The sequence below is a fragment of the Phoca vitulina genome, unplaced genomic scaffold (genome assembly GCF_004348235.1).
Source record: "Phoca vitulina isolate PV1807 unplaced genomic scaffold, GSC_HSeal_1.0 scaffold26, whole genome shotgun sequence".
NCBI lineage: Eukaryota > Metazoa > Chordata > Mammalia > Carnivora > Phocidae > Phoca > Phoca vitulina.
In genome coordinates this window covers 24,624,821-24,646,764 of record NW_022589729.1, presented here as the reverse complement: position 1 = coordinate 24,646,764, position 21,944 = coordinate 24,624,821, and the positions used below count along the sequence as shown (strand labels likewise).

At 35.9% G+C, this 21,944-nt stretch overlaps 1 long non-coding RNA gene across 1 annotated transcript in view; it reads right to left on the bottom strand.

Annotated features, from left to right (window-relative positions):
* LOC116643337 overlaps positions 1 to 21,944 on the bottom strand; it is a 46,386-nt gene that overhangs the window by 8,133 nt on the left and 16,309 nt on the right. Inside the window, exon 2 of the long non-coding RNA XR_004301538.1 lies at positions 412 to 2,586. This is a non-coding gene — a long non-coding RNA (uncharacterized LOC116643337). The remainder of the gene's footprint in view (positions 1 to 411; positions 2,587 to 21,944) is intronic.

The window sequence follows — 21,944 nt, the reverse complement described above, 5'->3', positions numbered from 1 at the left end:
TTTCTTTCTTTCTTTCTTTCTTTCTTTCTTTCTTTCTTTCTTTCTTTTATGCCTTGATATCCTAGAAAAACTAGAAAGCCAGCTTAGGGGTATAATGAAAAATTTAAAATCTTTGTTTTATAAACATATTTTTTGGTATGTATAATACCTTGTTGGTTTTTTTTAACATTAAGCCTATTCCATCTTCAAGAGCAAACTATATTTTCTATAGGATGCAACCAATTGCCTCTAATAATAGGGTCTAGCTGTGTATCTATGGTGGATTTCCTCCCTACCCCGACTTCTGCCAACTCTTATGGGAGTACTCATAAATGAAAAAGTAAGAGTCTGTCTTATTTTTTTTTAAGAACACAATGCTGGTAATGGAAAAAGAACTTCTGAATTTCCAACCCAACTTATGAAATAACTTACCTTCTTTTCTTCTGGGCACTCCTTTTTGTTCTGGTTAAAACTACAGAACTGTGAGTAATATATAATCAGAACACAAAAAAGTCAAAAGGGGGTTGTACTTGTATACAAAAATAAAGTTCATTTATATAGATACTTTGAGCTGGTTTACATATTATACATATATAGAGATCAGAGGATATATTAACAATGAAAGTAAGTTTTCCTATATGAATAAAATCCCCAGGCAATTTCAATATAGATTATCAACTATTGAATGATAGTTACATTTTACTACATACATATTTTAATGATTATATCTCTTCTCAAATATTTGTAACCAGTTTCTGGGAAAATATTTTCTTTGTCTAAATATATGCAAAACTAAAATTAAACCAATGGCATTTATAGACAAGCAGAATGACTTAGAACAGATTATTTTCTGGGCTTCATTTTCTTCATTTCAATATGAGAACTGTATTACAAAATCTCTGTGCTTTCTACCAACTCTCTGATTCTGTTAATTCCAATAAAAAAATATAAGGATAAGGCCAAATTATGGACTGAAATTCCCAAGATCATAGTGAATATTACATAGGCTAGACAGACATCTGTATTTCTCATCATTTTATAAGCGATCCTGTCACTATAATAATTCATTCTTCAAATTGCTCCGTCTACAGATTTGACTGCCTGACACCCATATGTGCATACACATTCTTTAAAGCCAGTTTTAGGGAGGGTTTTTTTCTGAAAATCGACAGTCAGATCATGTTCAAGAACGAACTGTTCTCTGGCCAAATGAAAAAGCCCTTTGAGATGCAGCGTCTCCTTTTTAAAACATGTTCTCTGTTTTCTAGGAGCATAGAGCATGCGATGGTAGTCAGAGGCCAAGCAACTAGGGTTAAAATATAAGGTTTAAGAAATACATATATATATATTTATATGAAAATGGGAAGAAAGAAAGTAGTAGATGTGGCCTTGTCAAAGACAGGGATGGAATCAAATGGAAGTGGAAGACATGGGTGTGGGGAAGAGGGAAGCCAGGACAATCGGGAAAGGGACCCAGCAAGGGACGCCCATCATTTAGTGCATCTTTATCACTCGAGGCCTGATTTACTGTTATATTTTGAAATGTCTTCTTCCCAGACTCTATGCTTAAGTAGCCATATCTTTAAACGGCCTGACTCCAATAGCCGATGCGGTTGCCACCACAGAAATAGAAATTATAGCTTTCAACCCTTCATTTTATCCCTCTTACCTATAATCCTCTAGTTCCAGTCTGTCTGACCACTTGACAAAGTTTTTTGGTGGTTGTTTTTTTTTTTTTTTCTTTTTGGTTGGGTTTTGTGTGTGTGTGTGTGTGTGTGTGTGTGTGTGTGTGTGTATGTGTTTTGTTTTTTTAATTAGTGCAGCTTTGTGGGACCACTTAAACATGCTTTACACACAGAGAACAGTAGATAGCCCTGAAAACTTGATGAGAAAAGAAAAATCCTGCGGGGAGCAAAAATGGCACAGAGGGCCCACAATAATGATCCTCATAATTGAGATGGTCATGGGTCTCATTCACAGCCATCATTTACCTGGAGGTCTTTCTTGAAAAACTGCTAAGATTCTTTACAGATTTTACATAAGGATTTTTTTTTCCCCAAAGGCTCACTGGTCCATTTTCACATGTGTGTTGTTTGGTTAGGTCCTTCAAAGGCTTCAAGGTTTACTTTTATATTTAAAGAGGGCAAAGATGAAGGCTATTATTTGAATACAGCATTGCATTCAGTGGCATCAAGATGCTTATTATAACTTCCCTGACGAGGCGGTCAAAGCGACTCATGGCTCCCAGGAGCTTCTAATGTGTATTTAGGTGCCCTGTCGGATGGCTCGCCTAAGTGATGTGGCATATATTTGATGAAAGGACAATAAACAGCATCAATTATAAAAGACAATCTGTTAATGAGAGGAAGAAAAGGAAGAGAGAGAGAGACTGAGGAAAAAGAAGAAGAAATTATGGAAAGAAAAAAGCATTGCAACTGAATTAAAAGAAATGTCATACCTTAATCATGTCCTAATTTTAGGGCACTACTGTACTCTTCTTTGGAGACATAATGTAGTTCTTCAACTTTTGTGGGACTGTCATTGAAGATGAAGATCAAACCGCTTTCAGTTTCCTTTATGGATTCGTTGCAAATTTTGCCAAGATCCCTGCACAAAACAAAAAGTGGTATTAAATGAAACTCAGGCCATGCTAAGTAAATTAGCTAAAATTGATTTTTGTCCTCTTATGGGGATGTTTTCCAATCCAACAATACGTAGAAGATCTGCCAACTTCTCATGTCCTAAATTTTTCCTCTTCTAGGGCTACTAATTTGGCCCTAGAAAACACTGTCTGGGTTTCCCCACCATAAAATGTCTTGTCAACAACCAGAAACCCCTGAAGAGATAAAATAAATAGCTTTGGCTACCTTTGCTATGCTAATTAGTTATAAGGATTCGTTTTCCTTTGGATGTATTTCCCATGTTTAAAAAGGTTTTAAAATATTACCTACCATCAGTACAATTGATAGATAAATCTAGATTTTATTAGCAGACATATTAAACGTATTTGCTTTGTTTTTCGTCACCTAATTTCCCTATAGAGACTAATTTATCTAAATAACACAATGTTATCTCTGTATCATTATTCTAGTCTATGATAGCAGTTGAATTTTCAAAAAAGAAAATATTGAATGTGACTAAGTGATGCGGTTTTCTCCCTTTCAATTAGGCTAAATGAAGACAAGCACATTGTTATTTTCCTTTTTACTCTTAAATTAGGGAATCCTGGTATTTGCTTTAAGAATTACTGTAAGAAACACTGTTTCGAATGTGTAAGTTTGTTGATCTTCTTAGGTTAGACGTATGTATTCTCTCTTCGAGAATGCATTTCTGTTAAAAGAATAGCAATATTTTCCTCGGTATCTTCCATATAACAATATGCTTTCTTTTCATAATTTTCTTCTTTGTTCATTGGCCCCTGAGGTGATGCTCTGGGGGCCGCCGAGGAAGTACGACGGAAGAGGCCTGAGTGACCCTGTTGGCTGGCACTGCTAGGAAGTGTACTGAAGAACTTCACACATCCTCCACTGTTGTTCTGAAGTCTTGTGAGGCCAAGGCAGTGGGCTTGGCGGTGAGGGCTGGGGCCAAAGGTAGCTCATTTTCTGTTTGGGGTTTGGGACCTGATGCCGATTCACTTTGGCTCACTCAGCTACTCCGGGCACATCCACTTAGCAGAAACATGACTAACGGGGGGAGAAAGTTAATATAAATATGTCACATATACTTTAAGAAATTTGAGATCGCAGAGTATCAGATTCAAAGTTACAGAAACATTCTGAAATGTGTACAAATACATCAATTAACCGGTCCATGGTGTGCTGATTGCATAGCTTTTGCCTGATTTATTTTACTGAATTCACCGGAGACTTCTTTTCTCCATTAATGACATGGGATTGCTCTTCATATTAAACTTTAAAGTTTTAAAATAACAAAAGTTTTACACTCTCTTCCCACTGTGCACACATGTATGTTAGCATTTTGGGGCCAACACTGCCTTTGTGGATTAATCCCCCCTCCCCAAATTTCCTATGATTGACAAAATTCCTCATACTATACAAAGGGAAACTGAGGCTCAGAGACTCACTAAACTTACAGTGGCTGAACACTCATAAGTAATTATGCTCCCAACTCTCAAATATGTGGAACACTCCCTTTTGATAGCAAATAGATGAATGCTTTGTACATTTCGGTTATTTTTAATAACCTAATGGAAATAGCAGTTTGATTAATTAATGTTATGAATATCTTGTTCAAAATGCTGTATAGTATTTTGATTAGATTGGGAAGGAGAGCTGGAATGTTTCCTGACATGAATATTGTTGTGGAAATTAAGAGTTTGTGTAAAACATTTTAGTGGTCATAGGATTAACCTAATATTCTCATTTTTCCTCTCAGTCATCTCTTATAAGATTATGAAGTACTTTGTTAGTTTCTTTTCTTTCTCTCTCTGATATTCCTATTGACTAAAGGAATTTAAGAACTGCGGGAGCTTGAAAGGGAGTGGCAGAGTACAGAATGTGTTCTCAAGTTTTAAAAACTTTATGTAATTTTTTTTAAATTAAAATATTCCCAGTGCACTTTCTTGGTCTCTAACCCTTGACAGCTACTATTAATTACATTTTAACCTGTTAATGGTCTCACACTTTTCAACATATATTAAGCCCATTCCAAATATTCTGCAAATATTGAACCTATCTATTAAGAACAGCATGCTGTTGAAAGGATTGGAACGGGATTGTAAGCAGGCTCAATTTGAGAGAGAAGAAAACATAGTGAGCTCTTTGGTCATAGAAATATTTGAGGTGGGGGAGCAGTCTCCTCAGGCAAGGGCAACAAAAGGGAAAATAAACAAATGGGATTACATCAAACTAAAACGTTTTTGCAAAGCTAAGGAAGCCATCAACAAAACAAAAGGGCAACCTACTGAATGGGAGAAGATATTTGCAAATCATACATCTGATAAGAGGTTAATATCCAAAATTATAAAGAATGTGCACAGCTTAATATTTAAAAAAAAAAAACCTCTACAATCTGATTTTAAAAAAGGCAGAGGACCTGAATAGACATTTTTTCCAAAGAAGACATACAGATGTCCAACAGACACATGAAAAGATGCTCACCATCACTCATCATCAGGGAAATGCAAGTCAAAACCACAAGGAGACATCACCTCACACCTGTCAGAATGCCTATCGCGAAGAAGACAAAAGATAGCAAGGGTTGGCGAGGATGTGGAGAAAAGGAAATCCTCATACACTGTTGTTTATGGTGCAGCAACAGTATGGAGGTTCCTCAAAAAATTGAAAATAGAAATACATATGATCCAGCAATTCCATTCCTGGGTAAGTATCCGAAGAAAATAAAAGCACCAATTTGAAGAGATGTACCCCTTTGTTCATCACAGCATTATTTACAATAATCAAGATATGGAAGCAGCTGTGCCCATCCACAGACGAACAGATAAAGAAGCTGTGGTATATACCTACACTGGAATACGACTCAGCCATAAAAAAGACTGAAATCTTGCCATTTGCGACAACATGGATGGCCCTTTAGGATATTATGCTCAGTGAAATAAGTCAGACAGAGAAAGACAAATACTGTATGATTTCACTTACATGTGGAATCTAAAAAACAAAACAAAAGTAAAACAGAAACAGACTCATTGATACAGGAGATAATTTGTTGGTTACCAGAGTGAGGAGGGTTTAGGAGGTTAGCAAAATAGGTGAAGGGGATTAAGAGATATAAATTTACAGTAACAAAATAAGTAATTCATGGGGATGTGATGTACAGCATAGGGAATATAGTCAATAATATTCCAATAATTTTCTATGGTGACAGATGGTAACTAAACTTATTGTGGGGATCATTTCATAATGTATAAAAACATCAAACCACTATGACATACACCTGAAACTAATAGGGTATTGTATGTCAATTATACTTCAATAATATTTTTTAAAAAAATAAATAAAAGTGACCACAGTTTCTTTTCATATACAACTGAATTGGCTTTGCATGGTATATGAAGTTAAAGAAATACAAACACCCACCAAAGTTAAAAATCTAAGGAGGCAGAGGGGAGAAGCTTCTTCCCGTGCATGAAAAGATCATTTTAAGTCAAAACTTCAAACTTTCTCTCTCCCTTCTCTCTCTCCCTCTTTCTATCTTTCTCCTTCTCTCTTTCTCTCTCTCTGTCTCTCTCTCTCTCGCCCTCTTTCTCTCTGTATATTTATTTATAATATCACTTGAAGATATGTTATAGGTTAATTCCCTGATTCATTTTATTATGTCTTCCTTTTTTCACATATTTCTCCTTTCATCCCTAAATGTTATGCTGGCATATATGAATTTAGGTAGGAAGAAAAGCATGGAGCATGACCTTCCATAGCAAATGATGATCTTCCTTTGTCTCCCAGTCTGAGCCTTTGCACCCACACACTGCCTGGCGTGTGGAGACCAACCAGACGGCCCTCACTGTTAGATGCCAGAAGGGACTATGCAAGCCAAGGGCCCTGGGCTCACAAGCTAAAACTTGCATGCTTGGCAAGGCTCAGATGCCAAGGTTTGAATCTCTAATAAACCACTCGCTGCCTCTCCAGTAATGATACCCTGGGGCTGCTGGGAGGGGATTCTTTTTATAGGAAACATACTCATAAGGATTTAATATTATCTTTCTGAACCCTTTGATTCAATAGGGTTTTTTTTTTTTAACTTTCCCCCTTTATTTTGTAGACCCTGTGATGTGAGCCAGTGTTAATTCTTTATGCAACAGTAGTATGTAATCAACATCTCTCCACTGAGCTCAAGATTCTTTTTTCTTTTTAACCATGTGCTTAAAAAAAATAAAATATCTTGCCACTGAATGTCTTTTTACAGACTGAAAAGACTTTTAGGTTAAACAACATTTGTTAAGCTTTGATGCAATCAAATGCAATTTCAATCTTCTTGAAATATTCAGCCCTGCCTCTCTAAAATTGCACATATGTGTCAGCTTTCAATTTTTTCTCACTAGTGTTTTACACATGAAATCTATTTTCACTGAGAAAATGGAATCTTTGTGTCTTTGTCTCTCGGTGCGCTGCTTTCAGGCATGTTCTGGCAGGGGCTTTGACTATCGAGGCACTGGGGGAGGGGTCTGGCAGGCATTTGTCAGCTTTCCTTGCATCTGTAATTTCTGGCCACTCAGCAGTATTAGAGGGTCTTAGAAACCGGGTGAGGAGGGTGGGGGGAGAGCTTGTCATTGATGAAAGCCAAACTCCGAATAACTGCCCGATGTTAATGACCGAAGAGAGAGAGGAGAGTCTGAAAAACTTTTATTGTGCTTTAATGAAAAAGATTTTTTAGAAATGGCTAATTTATAAAATTGCACATGGTAACATTTTCAGATCTCAGTTTGGAAAGCCCCTGTCCATATTATGTTACCGATTTCATTGCTTTTAGCTTGGCAATGGTTTATGAAACTATTTTAATTTTCCACCAGTGGCTTCTGGTTATTTCTTATTTCCCTTATTTCCTCGTAACATAACTGACAGCCCAATTAAACATCTGCATTTTTTAATCTGGACTTTCCTCCCATAACTATTTTGCTTTTCTTCTAAAACTTCCAGATGTTTTGGCTCCTTTATGATTTTAATGCATGCAAGTATATTTGCTCCTATTTCAAAGACAGAGAGCTAGATGGACTGACCATATGTTTCTATATAAAAAGCTTTGTAATACACCAATAATAAGGTCGGTATTTTTGTCTCTTTGTGGATACACTTACATTAGAATATATCTTATTGTCTTTTAGCACTTTACTATTTGAGTTGATCTTTGAAACATTTTTGAGTTCAGAAATCACATGGTGATATGTTAATCAATTAGCTGTGGCTGATGAAGAAAGTATCCAACTCTGTTATGCTGGTGTCTAGTAATAGGAATAGAAGCTGCTGTGATTTTTTTTTTTAATTATTTCGGCCTCTTTTTTTTTTTTTTTCTGTGAGAGATAAGAAGTTGTAAGCTGTGTGAGAAAACAATGTATTTTAACTCAGTTTCCGGCTTTGTACAGCCATTAAAGGAATCATCAATATCTTGCCTTGAAGTGTCTGGACAAGAGTTAAAAGAATCTCTAATATATTTCAAGAAAACCTGTTTCCCATAATTAATAACAGGAAGAGGGGTAAACAGACATTTGCTGACAAATGAAACTGAAACAGTAACATATACACAGAAACATGGGAAATGAAACAATGCAGCATTGTATAGTTATACCAGAGTGACTCCATTTCCACATACTTATGCAATACTCACAGAAACTCCAGAGTAAATGGTCATTAATTTTACATTTCAAGGTGAATTCTGACCATTTAAACACATGCTTGTAGAGTGTAATCATTTCTCCCACTCATTAGTATTTGAAGTGATCTCAGGTTATTTGTATGTTTAACATTTAGGCAGAAAAATCATCATTTCTTGGAATACAGATTTTCTAGACAATCAAGTAAATGTGAAAGAAACTAATTAAAAAATTGTTATGAGATTTTTAAAGGCTATTCTTACTGCAAACTTCTGGAAATGAGAACACCTAACAGGATAATTTTGGTGTGTGTAAGGTTTTTTGGGTTTTTTTTTTTTCTTTTTTTTCTTTGGGATGGGAGGAGGGATATCATCATAAAGTCTCAGGCAAACTAAATGTAGCAGTCATTAATTAGACAGGCGCAAAGGATCACTGGGAACTTGACCCACTTGTGCTTGAAGCTTCAGACAAAGCTTCCCAGGGAAGTAATGTGTCTTTATCTTCCAATTGTATTATACAGTGGGGACTCTCTGATCTTAGTACTGACCTTGAAAGCAGCAAACTGATATGATATGTGGTTTCCCTGCTTCTTAGAAACACTGAACCCGATTTGAATTTCTTTTTTTTTTTCTTTTTTAACAGCATTAGCCACTTAATTTGCAGTTAATTTTTAGGTATAAATGGCAATCCTTTAAGTGACAATGTTTTATTACATTTTAAAGGTAATTACCCATCCAAGAGCTGTTAAATGCAAAATTAAGCTTTATCAGATGTCTACTTCTGGTTTTGCAAGATGAATAGGAAAATAAAGAATGATGGCAAAAGTGAGGGAATGCTTTTATGATGTACTATATAGCAAATTAAAGGATGCATTTTGACTATTCTAGTGTAATAAAAGAAACCTAAACTGTGTTACATAGCCAGAGTTACGTGTTTTCCTGGTAAGCACCCAGTGAGTGACATCTTAACACTAGAAAAATGAGAATGGAAAGTGCCCTGGGTACTAGGGTCAGAGGTGTTTGCCCATGTGTAATATACACCCATGTAACTGAACTAGGAGCTAAAAGCCAAATTAATTTTTTTCTTAGCAAAATCTGCAGTAAATATAAATTTAAAGCAGAAGGGTTATACTCAGAGCTGTTTGGGTCTAATTAAAAATAAATGTGAATTTTCATATTTTATATATACATGGGTGTGGAAAAGAAGGATGCCACACTTTATCTCCACAATCTTATATTCATTGTGGAATTTGAAACCCACAAAATGAATATCTTGAATTTAAAGAAAAAAAATGAATTGAAAAAAGTATCAGGGTAAAGCTTTGTTAATTGCAAGTGCAAGTAAGATATTTTCTAGGCTGTAAAATGTAATAAGTTTATAGAGGAGCAAGAAAAGTGTGTACAAATTTAAAATGATTAAATTTAAAGCATATTTATTTGGATTTTTGTTAAGTATAGGGTGGACTACATATGTTAATTATTAGGAGTATGCCAGTCATTCAGAATATTTTCTGTAAGAAAAACATAAATTAGTAAATCCAAATTACAAGAAATGCCATCACAGTTCTCTTTTGTTAGATCCTTAGAGAAAGAAAAGTAAAGCCCAGCAGGTTTAGTACTAGGTTATGCCATTTGCAAATTGATGCTTTGAAAAATATAAAATATTTTTCCAAAATTCTTAGGTAAGGATCTTCTTGGAAGACTTTTAAGTATAAACTACAAACTTTTAATTATTAACCATAAATTTTTATGGAAACAATGAAGATAAACTTAAAAATAATCATGTTCACAGGCAAATTCATTATTGTACACATTCATGTCATAAAATTAAAAGTTATTCTTGGAAATGGTTCTTCCTAAAGATCATATAGATGATATGAGTTACATTGTTCAAAGAAATGATCCCAGAGCCATCCAAGATCTGGTTACACCTATTTCTCAGGTAGGTTAGGTTGAATAGAATTACCAATGCCTGGCAAGATTAACTTTCCCTTCCTTTCTTTGACTCCATCAGAGCACAATGTACTACTAGTTTTTAGATGAACCTGATGGGGAAAATTTGGTGTATTTATTAAGAGAACAACAATGAGCTCAGCACATAATTGTCACAGTCAGTAAATCATCTTGCTTATGTAGGAAAGGACTAACTAAAATTTCATTTCCTGAAAATGCGATTTGGAAGGGAAAAAATATTATGGATATGAACCTCGGTATTATACTGGGCTTGGAGCAATATTTTGATCAAAGAGCTAATATAGATAAAGCAAAGATAGACTTGTGTAAATTTTCTAATAGTAACATCTTTTGGTTCAAGTGGTTTGTGCATGGTATGTGAATTTCACTCTTCTGTTTGTTCATCATATAAATGTATGATGGTTTCTCTGTCACACTGTTTTCTAGCTTTTATTTGCATTTTGGGAACCTGCCTCAGGAAACACTGAAAATCTATCTCCTGACTTCTGCCTTTCCCTCTTTTATTTTCTTTTGTATGTATTTATTTATATATGTAGTCCTTTGTAAATTTTCTCTAAAAGGTATTTCAAAGAGATAAAACATGGATATGAATGGAAGGTGGCAAAATTATTTCTTGACTGCTTGGTGACTCTGGCCTTCTAACATCTTTAATAGCTCCTGTGGTCTACCTGGTACCTAGCAAATTTCCAATAGGACCTGGGAAATTTCTGCTGTGACTGTCAGGTGTGAGCTGGGAAATCTCCATTCACACCATTCGCTGAAGAGCTAGGAAACAGTTGGGGTACTGGTCCAATTCTCTAACAGAGGATTTAGCAGTTTCAACACCCCCCTCCCTGCTCCCTCTTCAGCCTCGTTGTTATCATCAAACAAAACTCTAAAACTATCCCACTCTTCTCAAACAAGAAAATTCTTCCAAACTTCAGCCAGGTTTCTAGAGCTCTTTTTGTCCCGCATTTTTGTGTGCTTGAGTTAGCACACCTCAACATATTTCCTATTGCTGTTGTCTTTCTAAGCATGCACCCTGCAATATACCCTGAACCTATGGATGGGAAACATGTTATTTTGTTAATAATGTGCCAGTAGCAGAAACTATTAAGATTGAAGAACTGTTTTTAAAGACCCAAGCATGAATAAATGATGGTTGCGATGGCACTTACATTGAAGCAACAATTAAAATTTTATTTGTAGTATAAATATAGGTCAGGACTGGATGTGTACATGGTCTATAAATACCAGGAATGCTGATTCTTCCATAATAAACAACAGAACATGCCTAAGGTATAAAATCAACCTTTCTAATTTTTGCCTTACGATAAGAGCAAATGGTGAATTATTATGCCATTTAACGCATATTATTCTCTTTCATTTTCTTTTCCTACCAGTTACATGTAGTAGTCCTTCAAGGAAAACCAAATTTGCCTTGCTAGAGAGGAAATTATGTGTATAAATTTTAATTTAAAGTAAAAAAAGAGTAAAAAGGAAAAAAGGGGAAAAAAAGAAAGTAAAAGCATGAAGTTTGTCTTGGTAGCTTAACAGGTAGAATATATTTCATCTATAATATATACAGAAGCTGAATTTGTTCTGCTTTACAAAATCTGTGGATATTTAAGAATAAAAATAACATGAAAGAATAATTTGCATTTTAAAAGTTTAAGTGAAAAAAATCTGAATGGTATTGCTTAAAGAGAATTCCTGATGTTTCAAGAACCTGTGAATTTTCTTATAGATTACTTAAAAAACCTAAGTATGCATCACAAATTTTGTTAAATTTTATTTGCTTCCAGATAAAAGGTTTATTGAAACTTTAAAAACATGGTACATAAATTCTCCATGAAAGGGAACTAGAACAATGTGTGTGCTACTTTTAGGGACTGATGTTGTTCAAGTCTACATTTCCATTCTGCAGAGGATACAATATCCCAAAAGTTTTCAGCTCACTTTTATTGAAGTGTGATAAATAGGCATGTCAAATTGTACATAGAGAATGGGACACAAATCAGCTCTGCTTGTTTCTGTTGTTTTTTCATTCCCTAAATAAGCATTTATTGCTCATATAAACAGGGTGTGTGCCCTTTTATTTGGTAGACTCTATTTCTTCATTGGTTTCTCCATTTCACAGGGTGGGAAAAGAATCAACAGCCATTTACATGTTTCGGGAAAAAATGCACTGAACAGGAAAACCACAGATTTTCTTTTCTTTTTGGTAAGTCTTGCACTTTCTCTTATAAATTCTATGGCAGTATATAGCGATCAAGCCAAACTTGCTATACGAGTTTAAATTATAATTTCAGATAATAAAAATTCTTCCTTTAACAATGTTTTTTAAGCAAAACCATTCAACCTTTATTTTTCTTTCAGCATAACACACAATGTTAATTATATATAATGCAGCAATATTTTTTTATAATTAGCTCTTACACAGTTAGCACTGTAGATTATGAAATTTATTGTCAATATAGTATAAAAAGAGAACTTCTTTATTTTTTGTATTATGTTACTAAATTTCCATGTATAATTTCAAGAAAAAATTACTTGGTTATGTTGTAAGTCTCTATGAGAAAATATTTCTAATGCTAATTATTAGTTTCATAAACTTAAATATTTGAGATATTTGTGGCTTTGAGGGGCAATGTATTTTTTGTTAATGGGATTAGAAAATTTGGGGCCCTGGAACCTAACAAAACTACCAAATAGCTATTTCATTATACTCTTTCATCATATTTAGTATGCTCATTGAAAACAGAACAGAACGTTAAATTGAAGGCACAGAGGATAATACACTCCAATTTCTACTCTTACATAATCTTTTGAAAACATCTAAAATATGCAATCAGGGTTTAAGCATGCCTGGCTTTCAATCAATCCAATTTTTAGAAAGATAGGGTTGAGCATCAGTGACTCTGAGAGGATAAATTATTCTATCCTACTTATAGTGTATCTACATGCATCCATTATAGCATCTCCTAAGACAGGAAAAAAATCACTTGTTCCCCTTACCATCTGTATGGGAACATGAAAGATTTTCATTGGAAGGGGCCTTGGACACCATCTGACCAAGACACTCTACCTAACCAATGTATAGTGCCATCTTGGTGACTATCCATGCTTAAACAAACACTGTTCCTTTCTGTATTTTAATATATCCTTAGTCCAGTAAATATGCATGGAATGAGTAACCCTGGTAGAAGAAGGTTGATGTTTCCTGTTTCTTATGCTCTTCAGTTATCTTACTTACATCTGCAAATTCTCCTATGATCAAGGGTGAGGACAACATTGAGGAATAAAATAAAAAAGATCCAGAGGGAAACTGTCTTAAAGGAGATGATGAAACTTACCTTTGATGGGACAGAAAAAAGTTAAAAATTTTCTTTGGACCCTGGACAAAATGCTCTTTTTTTTTTTTTCCTTTAAGAATAAGCAACTGGTAGGAGTCACCAGGTATCAATTATTTAGCCTCTGAAGGCAAATGGCAAGATTTTCCTTAGATCATTTAAAATGATTATGTAGGAGTCAAGTCTTTAGAAAGCAAGGTCTGTGTCCAATTCTCTGTTATTCTTCCCATCTCTTGGCTTGAATATCAGGCGTTTTAGGGACCATCAATAGATGCACAATGCATTAAATTCTATTTGAGTTTTCAGAGGAAGAGGATGGAGAAAAGAGAAATGAATGCTCGACTCAAGAGGCTGAGAGTTTATTTAAGTCAGGTGTGGGTCTAGTAGAAATATGCAGAAAAGAATCTTGTGGAGGAAAAATGACTCACAAGAATGTGAGGGGGAAGACTTTTTAATGTCAATGTCCATATTTCCTGATTAAAATATGGACATTTGCATCATGCTGTAGCAGTCTAAATATAATAGCAGCTAAGACTCTCTAAGAATACTTCAACTCTTACTCAAGAACAGGAAAAAAAGAATGAGGTAGAACCCTAATGGTCCAGTAAAAAGTATTGTTTAGCACAATACTATCATTACAGTAAAACCTGTTAGCTGATGAGTTAATATTTTAAAGTAAATGCATAGATGATTGAGAGATTTCTCAGAATTAAAATAAATAGGTCCTTGGCTAACATTTCACAATAAAAACTATGTCAATAGTCAAGACCAGAAAGAAACTTATATTTTTACTTTTAAAAATAGTTTGTTAAGTGGTATCTTCAGGTCTGCTTTCAATAACATTTAAATTTTAAACACACATATTTAAAAAAAAGGCAACAAAGAAAATATCACTAATCAAATGTAAGCATTCCCCCACATTGAGTGCCTTTTAAAAATCACTCAAATATGAATTATTGCATCATTGTTTCGGGCCTACAAAATTCAAAGCATTGATAAAAAATTCACTACAATAATCTTTTGAAAAGAAAATACTGATGGTTTTTTATGACACGAACCATGTAGTCAATATTCAGGATATTTCCTAATGCTAAAAATACTTTACATATGGCCTTTTAGGTCAAAACTTTTCTTCGGTATGCAGAATAAAACTGGGAAAATGTGAAATATAGTGGAAAGAAGAGTAGCTTTGGAGCTCTGGGATCTGGCTTCACTTCTGACACAAAGCATGTCACTCAGGCTTCTTTGAGAACGGGGATTAAGCCTAACAGATGAGCTCCCCAAAGAGAAAGCAGGAAAATAATTGCCATGATAAACATGATACCATGGGGTCTCTTAGAATAGAGACTTTTCTTTCATTGACATCTGGTAGAATCCTACTTAGTAAAAATGTGAACGAATAATTTGATCTAGGTTCTACCTTAAAATATATCCAAAATCCAGCTATTTCTCACCACCTCCACTGCTATCATCCTAATACAAGGCACCTGCCTCTCTTGCCTGGATTACTGCCATCATGCCCTAACTGGTCTCCATGCTTCATCCTTACACATTACCGCCTCTTTAGCCTAACATACTCTTCATACAGAAGACAGAGTGGCCCTTTTAGGGTTAGAGCCAAATCACATTAAGTCCACTGCTCATACTCTCCAGTAAATTCCCATTTCACTCAGAATAAAGTCCCAAATCATAACCATGTCCTGCAAGAGCCCTACAAGGTCTCCCCACCCCACACCCACACATTTTCTCTTGCCACTGTTCCTTTGTTCACTCTGTTTTAACTCTAATGTGGTCTCCTTATTCTTCCTCAAGCACCTTCATCACATTCTTTCCCCTGGGCATTCGCTCTTGCTGTGCCCTGGTCTAAAAAGCTTTCTTTGAATATTCATATTGCTCCCACCACCCTTTCATTCAACAGTTAGCTCAGATACCACCATATCATAGAGGTCTTCCTTGATAGCCTTATATAAAATTTCATATCCCACTTATTGCCTGTCACTGATTTCATAGATGCATTTACTGTTAAGCAGAGAATGTGCTTGTTTACCATGGTCTTTTCAGTAACTACAGGAGTGTTAGACTTAAAATATAGGTACTCAATAAATATGTGTTGAATAACAGAATGAATGGATAGCAATCAGTCTTAGAGGTATATAAGCCATAAAATCTCTTAAGATTCCATCTTTTTCTTGTATTCCACAGTCACCTCTTCTAATCTTAACAATGGTATCTCTCTATGTGATTCATTTATTTCTCAAGGTTTATTCTTTGATGAGCTCTTTATCTGTATTTTTAATGTTTAATACTTAGGGTCTCATTAAAATCTGTAAAAGTAACGATTGTCTTCAGCGCTGGCTATTTATTGGTCACATTTGTAAAGTCATGGGAATTAAAGGAAATGCAATTTATATGATAAAATCCTACAACTCCTATCTGATTCCCTCAATTCCTAAGGTTTTTGTATTCAACTTATAAAGAAAATTGGGACCATTTGATTATTACAATTTGGACAGAGAAAATTTAGGACTCTTAAAATTGCTAGAGCTATTTCATTCTTAGAACCAATTCTTGACTTCTGCAGGGGTTTTTCTAAGTCCTCACCCATCCATTCAGTATTTCAACAAATACTCACTTTGCACCTACTAGATTAAGGGCACTCTGCTGAGTGATTGGGATCCTGCCTTCAAGGACTGGTCTTCTAAGGATGAAAAGACAATAACACAAGGAGCAAAGTGTTACATGCCCTGAGAGGTATAGAGCTGAAAGATTATTAGGGTTTAAAGAAGAGATGAAGCCCAGCAGTGATAGATAGGGAGGTGTATTAGAGAAGGTAGTGAGTTGAGCGACTTTGGACATTTGGAGAAGAGTAGGGAAAAAATCATTTCAATAGGAGGAAATAGCATAAGTGAACTAGGGAGGTATATGGAAAACAAAACAATAGGTTCACATAATAATGGGAAACCTTGGGCTATGACCGTTTATACACTTAAGTTCTCTGTATAAGAATATACTAACTCTAATACATAGTAAGGCCTACATTTAAATGCACTTGTGTATACACTTGAAAATATGCATTTAAAAAAACTAAAAATTTCCATTGTTTTCCCTAGTTTTACATTTTGAAACAAAATGAAATTTTCAATGATCTCAATGGATTAGAAAATTCAAAAGTAATAATCACATATTATCACAGGTAATGTACTCATATCTAGCCTTGAGCACTTGAAGAAAAAAAAATTACATATTTTTTTTTAAAAGATTTTATTTATTTGAGAGAGAGAGAGAGAGCACGAGCAGGGGAAGCAGCAGAGGGAGAGGGAGAAGCAGACTCCTCACTAAGCAGGGAGTCTGATGCGGGGCTCGATCCCAGGACCCTGAGATCATGATCTGAGCCGAAGGCAGATGCTTAACTGACTGAGCCACCCAGGCGCCCCAAATTACATAAATTTTTAAACCATTCTTTATACGCAGTGTAATTAGGAAATGTGCCACATACATTAGGTCACATTGGAAGTGTGTTAACACGATCAGATCTTTGCTTATGTGGCATGATGCATGCTTACATATGCACATTGAGACGGTTTTCATGTTTTGTGTAAGCAGTGAATATAAACATGGCAAACTTGCTAAGAAACCTTAGGGTAATACCGTTCTTCCATTTTTGTATTTCTAGTAAGAGTCAACATTTTATCTTCCATGTGCAATTTATAATTTCACTATAGCTTTCATGATCCTTTGCATTACTAGCAAATATGTGGCAAAGGAAGGGAATATTACTTTCAGTTAGAATGTCAGCATTGTGCATTTTCCACGTCTGAAAGCATCTTACACTTAATATAGCATCATTTTCAAATGAAAAATGTCAATGTTCCTGTGCAAAGTGGATATTGAGCAAGGCAGAGCAGGTACGTGGGTGTTGGGAGGCCCAAGCCACCATCAGCCCCTTAGTGACCAGGCACATGCTCTTAGGATTAACAACCTAGAGTTCTTCCTTATGGAAGCTGCATTTGCTTTTTACACTTTCAAGAATAAAATTATATTTAGCCTGAAACTACCTACACTGACTTAAGCATGTGCTCCAAATGTGTAAATGAGGACAAAATAAAGAGGAAAATAAATGGCTGCGTGTTTTAGTGTTTTGTTTAGAGGGTAAACCGTCTGGGAAAAACACAAGTTATAGTTCATGCTTGGATCATTATTTAATTTTTGGCAAATACAACGTTACCTCATCTGAACCGATGCCTGCGTTCTCCCTCTAAAATGCAAATCTGCACCTGCCATACTTTCTGTTTGTAATCCTAGAATGACCAAATGACCCCTGACTACCTGATATGTAGCAAGCGCTTCATGGCTGTGGGAAGGAACCATGTGTTTACAAATGAGCTACATGGGATTCCCAGAAGAGAGTACTCCCAATGTGTATATTGAGTAAATGCCTCTGTAAACCCGAGGTGTTTTGTGGGAATTCCGTAGCCGACTGCCTTCAGATCCAAACTGCAACTCCTCCCTGGGTCTCCAGACTGCTGGCCTGTATTAGAGTTCAGACTTGTCAGCCTCCTCAGTTGCATGAGCAATTCCTTAAAATCAATCTTTCTCTCTCTCTCTTTTTTTTTATGTCTACACAGACACACACACACACGCATGCACACACACGCAAGTGTACAGGCAAACCCTATTTGTTCTGTTTTTAGGGAGAACACTGACTGCTACAAGAAGGTTGGATGTCTTAAAGATGGCTATCTGAATACCAACCACCCTCTTCAGGTAGGTTTTGCCATATAATTCCTTGTCAAATCCTGTCACAGACTCCCTCTTAGAATTATTTTAGAACTAGGTCAGTAGAGATCTGTTGGATGCATTGGCTTCACCTTTGTACGCGAATTATTCCAACACTCAGGACTGGCTATCCCAGTAGTCACTATTGCATCTCTAGAATGTCTGTGCTGAAAAGCAGCAACTTTGAAGGTTATTTTTGCTACGCTGCATCCTGCTGTTAGCTGCCCCAGGAGGCAGAGGGTTGATATCAGTGGAAGGGCTGAGAATAGAAGACAATGGGGGAGAAATAGGAATCCCACACCTCCATCAACATTTTGGGCAAAATTGTTTCCAATATCTGCAACAATTAATTAATACTACATGGTGAAATGACTCGGCTAGACAAGTATTCTTCCTGTGGTCACAATTTTAAGTATTTGTGGAAGAATTTCATCAAATATGAATCTCAGATAACAAAACTTTTCATATGACGAAATATTTATTTTTCTAGATATTTGCCATGCCCTGTTATTTTAAGTATTAGGATAGTGAGGTGGTTTTAGAAGGAGCCTTTTTAGAAACACCGAATGGAATCTTTTATTTAAAAGGACATGTTTAATTTGATGGCGAAACCAGAGTTGAATGGTTGGTAGAAGGGTGGGCAGAAGGTTGAGAAGCAATTTTCTTGGGGATGGCTTGGGTGAAGGATCAATTTACTTTAGTCTTTGCAGTTTGGAACCCTATCTCAGCCCTGGGGGGGAATAAAGGGAATTTGCCTCTGGTGCAAATCTCCAAGGGCTCTTTACCCACGGCTCTAAATGGAAACTTCTGGCAATCACTTCAGGCTTTGGTCATGACTCTTCCCTGTGGAGAACTCTCTCCTTTTTATCATATATGTATAGGTTATCTGTTAGCTGCCTTTAAGAACATTAATTTAGATAAAGAATAGAAGATGGGATTTTTTTTATTCTAAAGGTGTATTTTATTATTTTTTCTACTGTATATTCTACTGCCTTTTATTTCTTTCATGCATATCTTTATGGGGAAAAGTTCCTTCTCTTGCTCCTGACTTTTCATGTGTAGATTATTATTATTATTATTATTATTATTATGCTAGCACACTAGCATAATACTCTTCCCTCTTATTCATTCTACTCCAGACAGGCATTTAATTGGAAAGTCTGGAAGGAAAAACTGTGCATGTGAGCCAGCATATATCCTTCTGTGTGTGTGTGTGTGTGTTTCTCTCTTTCATTCTCTCGGTTTCTCTCCCTGAAGAACTAGCCTGCCTGCAGAATGTGTATCCTCTTGGATGACCTTCTCCATAAAATAGTTTTCAGCCCACATGCTCAAAGGTCTATGCCATATATTTCAAAATGATTCCATACTGTTATTATAACCCCTTTATTTTTTTAATGATGATTCAGAATTGTGTGTGTGTAATAAGGCCCAATTTGACATATTCTTATTTTTCTCTTAAAGAACCTAACTCAGTTTCTTCAATTAGTTGTCCTGACACTTCATTTCCTCTGAGGTGAAATGATAATCTGTACCTAAATTAGGATAAATCAAATGAATACAGATGAAGACTTTTGATTGCAAACACCTGTATTATAACTTCCTCTGCTCTATTAGAATATATAAATTGGACCCAAAACAAAGCAATTTGACAATTTTCTTTTTTTTTATGTTTTACCACAGATTGTGCTATTTTGTAGAACTGGCATGCACTGCCATTACAAACCTTTTAATTCTTTATTACTTTTAGATACACAAGGAGCCGAGATAGAGGTTGATGACTGCCTTGTTACTGTATTATGATTTCTTTATTCTTTCCTTGGGTGTTCCCATTAATTTAGAGGTGGCATTTCTCTCCAATGAGAAAACCTATTAAAACCAAGGCTAAGTAAAAATCTCTCTTCTCAGTTACTTTCTTAGCAATTGGAACCATAGGGGTTTCAATAGAGGTAGGAGGCTACTCTAGCATCGTAATATTTAACCATATAAAAGCTATGACAAATTAGTCAAAACCCTTGAAAAACTCTGGCTGTATTGGGGGCAAAGAGATATAGTCAACACTTCAGAGGTGGCTGATAAAGAACAATATTTATCCTGACAGGCTCACTGAGATAATGAGCTGAGTCAGCAGAAAGAGAGGACACTCCTCCAGGAGCACCATGGTGGCTGTTATCATAGCTGCTGGGAATCCTACACTGAGGTGTGGCTTCCACAAAAATGAGAGATGAGAACAGAATGCCAGGGGCTACCGCTCGTGACACTTGAAATTTCTTTGGAGGTAGCACTGTGCACCTGAGTCTCTATAACCAAACTAGAAATGGGGTTATTGTTTCTGAGTGCCTCATAAGGTTCATCCTGATTCCCTGGTCATGGTGCCCCTTGGCCTCCATTTAGTCTTCATGGTGTGTTCCCTTGCTATCTCCCTGAAATTCTGTGTTCTTCGTAAAACTATTCTATGTTGTCTCGCAAATTATCGTAACTTAAAGTCTTTTTAGCAGTTCCATTCAGCATGTATCCCTCCAGGTCCATCTCCAGAATGATTTTGATTCATTTTGAATGAATCAAAATCCCTGATGTTGATATGGCAATTTCTAGAAAGTATGATTCTGTCATCTGGCTCAAATATCCTTGAGGTTAATTGTGGATGAGTCAAAGTCAAAATAAGCCCCTTCTCATTTGCCTTGCACAAAGAAAGGAGCAGAAAGATCATCATGGTGATACTGATGAATGGTACAGAATTAATATGAGGATTCACTGGTAAGATAAAGGATCTAAGAAATATAGGGCCAAATTTCAAGGTGACAAGTGGCAAGAACTCACTTGTCAATTGGATCAATGGCTCTAAAATCAATGATCCCAAGAGCTACTCTTGCTATGAGACTAAATTATTCCAGAAATTGCAGTTTAATGGGAGTATTTTGTTTCCCTCTGTCTAACTCCACAAGTACCATGGTATTCCATCAATTCTAATGCTCTGAAATGATTTTGAGACTACTACTTTTTTGGTTTCCAGGTCTGCTGAAAAAATTATATTGGTATCAAACATTGAAGACCCAAGAATAGGGCAGCTTTAATTCTGAAGATTCTTGAAGCAGTGACAGGACTGAGTTGACCCAGAACATGTGGTCAATGATTACTCTAACTGTGTTAATGCTGTGCCATCTACATTCTCAATGATAACATTGGTTTGATGAATATGAACTCTGGAACAAAGAGAATGACATGAATGAATGTTAAGATCCCAAGTGTTATTTGAAATGTATCCGAGTTCTTCCAAATGCCTGTAGATTTGTTGGAACAAATGTCCTACAGCAGAAGCTACTTGTTTGATCACATCGAGGGTCTCATGCTTGGTGTTTTCTTTCATGTATGTGCTCTCAGAGTTGGGGAGAATGTGATTATAGTCAACTAATGATGACTTGACAACACTTTTTTATGCAGTATCGAAACCAGCGGTAATTATCTGATTAAAAATATTCCTTCAAGGGGCGCCTGGGTGGCTCAGTCATCAAGCGTCTGCCTTCGGCTCAGGTCATGATCCCAGGTCCTGGGATCGAGCCCCACATCAGGCTTCCTGCTCCACAGGAAGCCTGTTTCTCCCTC